We start from the raw sequence: 5,314 nt of genomic DNA on the forward strand, positions 1-5,314 counted from the left end.
GTCATCCCAAAGAGCAAATGCTTTTCTGACAGAATCCCCATGTCTGCTGCCCACTGCAGTGAGAACTTTGCTCATTTTCTTGTCTGATCGGATTCCAAAGCATCCATACAGGTGTCGTACAGGGTGAAAGGGACACAGGAGGAAACAGTTCTAGTCCTGGCACATCAGAAGAGGCTGAGTGTTATCACTGATCTGTGGGATGCAGGGCTTTGCAACTTGTGACTGGAGGCAGAGTGTAGGTTAAGAGCAACCAGACTCTGGGTAGACAGAATGAGCTCAGAGCTATTGGCTTGAAGACACCAGAAGTCTGCAGAGGTAATTAATGACAAAAAGGGGAGAGAGAAGTAGTGGGGTAAAGCAGGAGTCAAAAGCAGGGGTGGCTGATGCACCCAGAACAGGGGAAGAACCCTAAGCTTATTGTAAAAGGACAGTGTTTTCCTTACTCCTGTGGCTTTAGGTCTGGGAATACTGTGGGATTTCCTGCTTGGGACTCAAGCTACTTCAGTGATGTCTAGGGTGTGGGACTACTCTTCTGGGCAGATTTCACACCTGACAAGGAGAGGGGCATCTTGAGAGCAGTAGAGGATTTGTAGGTAGGCAAATTGTCCACTGTCAGTTTTTTCTCTGTATGCTGGTAGCAACATAACACATTGGCTGACAGCATGGGCTCCGGGTCAGCACTGGAATTCCAGCTTTGCTACATATCAGGTGGCTCATCTGGAATAGGTACCAATCTTTCTGTGCTCCATGTGTGCAACTAGCACCGGTATGGCTTCAAATTACTATAGTTGTGGCTATTCATGGAAGAAAGGTGCAGAGCTTATTCAGTTCAGTTCAGTTCAGTCGCTCAGTCGTGTCTGACTCTTTGCAACCCCATGAATTGCAGCACGCCAGGCCTCCCTGTCCATCACCAACTCCTGGAGTTCACTCAAACTCACGTCCATCGAGCTGCTGATGCCATCCAACCATCTCATCCTCTGTCGCCCCCTTCTCCTCCTGCCCCCAATCCCTCCCAGCATCAGAGTCTTTTCCAATGAGTCAACTCTTGGCATGAGGTGGCCAAAGTACTGGAGTTTCAGCTTTAGCATCAGTCCTTCCAAAGAACACCCAGGACTGATTTCCTCTAGGATTGATTGGTTGGATCTCCTAGCAGTCCAAGGGACTCTCAAGAGTCTTCTCCAACACCATAGTTCAAAAGCATCAATTCTTTGATGCCCAGCTTTCTTCACAGTCCAACTCTCACATCCATACATGACTACTGGAAAAACCATAGCCTTGACTAGATGGATGTTCAAGCTAGTTTTAGAAAAGGCAGAGGAACCAGAGATCAAATTGCCAACATCTGCTGGATCATGGAAAAAGGAAGAGAGTTCCAGAAAAACATCTATTTCTGCTTTATTGACTATGCCAAAGCCTTTGACTGTGTGAATCACAATAAACTGTGGAAAATTCTGAAAGAGATGGGAATACCAGATCACTCACCTAGAGCCAGTCATCCTGGAATGTGAAGTCAGTGGGCCTTAGAAAGTATCACTACGAATAAAGCTAGTGGAGGTGATAGAATACCAGTTGAGCTCTTTCAAATCCTGAAAGATGATGCTGTGAAAGTGCTGCACTCAATATGCCAGCAAATTTGGAAAACTCAGCAGTGGCCACAGGACTGGAAAAGGTCAGTTTTCACTGCAGTCCCAAAGAAAGGCAATGCCAAAGAATGCTCGAGCTACCGCACAATTGCACTCATCTCACACGCTAGTAAAGTAATGCTCAAAATTCTTCAAGCCAGGCTTCAGCAGAGCTTATAGGGCCCAGCAAATCAGAAAGAGTTAATCTTACATCATTATAGTGTTCAAAAGTGGCAGTATAGTGTGAAGATGCTGTAAACTGCCATCTGCTTCTCATAAGTCTCTTAAAACAAAGTTTGGAAAAATACTCAGTATCTCAGACATAATAACTAGCAAAAGTATCTCCATTAACTAGTTTTTGCCCAGAATGATTAAGGACAGAAAAATAGGAATTCTTACTGCTTTATTATCTGATAAACTGCTAATAAACTCCTGTTAGAACTCTTTAGACATTACACAGTCATCTTGGTCTTCTGATTATATATATATATATATATATATATATATGCACATATTTTCAAGTAAAGAAATATTTAACAGATGTAAACTATTTATTGAATATTTGGCAGCAAATGTTGTTAAAGTACTGTCTTGTAGCATATCACTTTCAAGTTAAAATGTCAGAAACAAACCTCAATATTTATAATTCTTTCAAGGAAAGTTATATAATGACATGTAAGGCATAAATTCTTTTGGCTTAGCATTCTTAAAAGAGTGATAATAGCAAAAGTGATGTAAAATCTTCAGACTGATTATGATTAAGCTATATTTTGCAAAAACATGGTATAATATGCCAGTAATCCCATTCAACATTCTGGATTATTAGATCCATTCAGAAGGGACTGATAATTTATACAGTCAAACTTTAAAGTTTATGGATACAGACAATCCAATGCTGCCACTGAGAAGTATATCTGTTAACATATACAAGTTTCAGGCCATAGTTTTGAGGTCTGAAGTATCAAGTCAGTTTGATGAATTAGTTTGTTGGCACTTATGAACACATTTATTACCTTGTCATCTTTAAAACAGGTTTTCAGAGTACCACTGAAACTTTTAGAGTACTTCACAGACCCTTTCTTTTGGTGTTCAAGTGCCCTGTGGTTCTGGTACTGATATTTCTTGAAGACACTGATCACTTTTTATTTATTTATTGCACGTGCTATATCCTTGACTGTCTGCAGAAACCTCACTCTGTCATGTATCTCATCTGGGATCTTACCGAGAATTTGTTTAAGTGCTTGTGCTTTTTCATTTAGGTCTTGGAATTCTGGCTCTGGTCGTTTAATCATATACTCTTCTACATCATCAGCTGTCATTTAAAGAAGGGACTCTGTGAAGTTGACTTCTACACTTTTTTGTCCCTAAAATTTTCATAATGATGTCTTGTATGAGTCATGGGATTTCTTTTTTCAGCCTTGATGAAAGCTTCTCTCAGTGTCTGAGCTACAGACAGATTTACTCATTTTATCTCGTTAAACACAGGATACATGACTGCATAGAGGGTCATAGAAACCACAGAAGTGGTCTCAGCTTCATCTATTCCATTGTCATCCTCACTGAAAAGCCAACTCCTTAGGGAGACCGCAGTATGAAACTGCAACTGAATCATAGATCTCTGTCAACATTTGACTCTTCCTTCTACAGTTCTCCTTGGCTACTAAGGCACTGACTTCACTTCCCATCTTTGGAGCCCTCTTCCTACCGCATTTTTATTTGATCATCTCTCAGTGGACATTTAGGTTGTTTCCATGTCTTGGCTATTGTAAATAGTGCTGCTATAAACATAGGAGTACATGTATCTCCTCCAGATATTTGCCCGGGAGAAGGATTGCTGGATCACATGGTAGTTCTAGTTTTAGTTCCTTAAGGAACCTCCATACTGTTCTCTATAGTGGCTATACCAATTTACATTCTCACCCACAGTATAGGAGGGGTCCCCCTTTCCCCATGCCTTCTCCAGCATTTATTGTTTTAGACTTTCTGATGATGGCCATTCTGACTGGTGTGAGGTGGTACCTCACTATAGGTTTGATTTGCATTTCTCTGATAATGTACGATCTTGAGCATCTTTTCATGTGCTTTTTGGCCATCTGTAGGTCTTCTTTGGAGAAATGTCTATTTAGATCTTCTGTCCATTTTTTGATGGGTGACTACAGGATGCTTAAAGCAAAAATCATAACCTTGTGTTGCAAGGTCTATATTCATAGAGGAAGAAAAAGATATGTGAATATAGCACAAAGTATGAGGAAGGATGAATGGAATTGTGCTGTTGTGGGAAAACTTCATTGCTAATTAAGAACTTAATATTATTTTAGGCTGGACTGTGATAAATTAAATGTACATATTGTGAACTCCAGAGCTGTTCTGTTCAATACAGCAGTCACTGGCCACATGGGGCTACTAAGCACTTGAAATGTGTCTAATGAAACCGAGGAGATGAATTTGTCATTTAATTACTTAAATTTAAATGAAAAACTGAAGTGGTGTTTGCATTCTTCTATGAGGCACCATTTTATTGTTTTTACAGAACTCTCTTTCACTTTAACAGTTATGATGTGCTACAGGTATAAAAATTCAGATCAGATTTCAAAGATAGTATGAATGTAATTTTAGAATCTAAAATATCATATTACACATTAAAGTGATAATATTTAGGTTATGTTAGGTTAATATATTATTAAATTAATTTAACTGCTTTTAAGTTTGGTAATGTGTGAACTAAAAATCGAGATATTCTGTAAATGTTACATGTGTGGCTCACATTGTATTTCTAATAGACAGTGTTACTCTAGAGAAGTTGCTAAGGAAAATAACACAAAGTGATATAGTTCAAAAGTCAAAGGAAAGAAAACACAATACTAAAAAGTACTCAGTTTACTCAAATAATAATGGAGAAAAGAAGGAACAAAGGAACAGATGAAATATTGGGTTGGCCAAAAAGTTCATTTAGGTTTTTCTATAACATTTTATGGGACAATCCCAATGAACTTTTTGGCCAACACAGTAGATGGAGTAAATGGAATAAATGGCAAGGGGATAAAAAATGGTGGACCTAAACATATGCTAACAAACAACTACATTAAAGAAACAGAACAGTACATTACAAGGCAGAGATGTCAGATTAGATAAAAAGTAAGACCTAACTATATGCCATTGGAGAAGGCAATGGCACCCCACTCCATTACTCTTGCCTGGAAAATCCCATGGACGGAGGAGCCTGGTGGGCTGCAGTCCATGGGGTCGCTAAGAGTTAGACATGATTGAGCGACCTCACTTCACTTTTCATTTACATGCATTGGAGAAGAAAATGGAAACCCACTCCAGTACTCTTGCCTGGAGAATCCCAGGGATGGAGGAGCCTGGTAGGCTGCCGTCTATGGGGTCACACAGAGTCGGACACGACTGAAGCGACTTAGCAGCAGCAGCAACTATATGTCATTCATGACAGAAACAGTTTAAATATAAAGACATAGATTGGAGGTAAAACAGTGGAAGAAAATACATAAGGTTGACAGTTTAAGAAAGAGGATGCAGCTATGTAAATATTATACAAAGTAGATGTCAGGTTAGACGAGCATTGCCAAAAGTAAAGTGGATATTTCATATTAATTAAATTGTCAGTTTGTTGGGAAGACTTAACCATCATATATGTTCATGTACCTGTTAAAAGAGCTTAATATTTGAAGCAA

The 5,314-nt window shown here is 39.3% G+C and overlaps 1 pseudogene; it reads right to left on the reverse strand.

The window, feature by feature from the left end:
* LOC102180616 lies at positions 2,540 to 4,911 on the reverse strand (annotated as a pseudogene).

Source organism: Capra hircus, chromosome 18, assembly GCF_001704415.2.
Source record: "Capra hircus breed San Clemente chromosome 18, ASM170441v1, whole genome shotgun sequence".
In the NCBI taxonomy this organism is placed as follows: Eukaryota; Metazoa; Chordata; class Mammalia; order Artiodactyla; family Bovidae; genus Capra; species Capra hircus.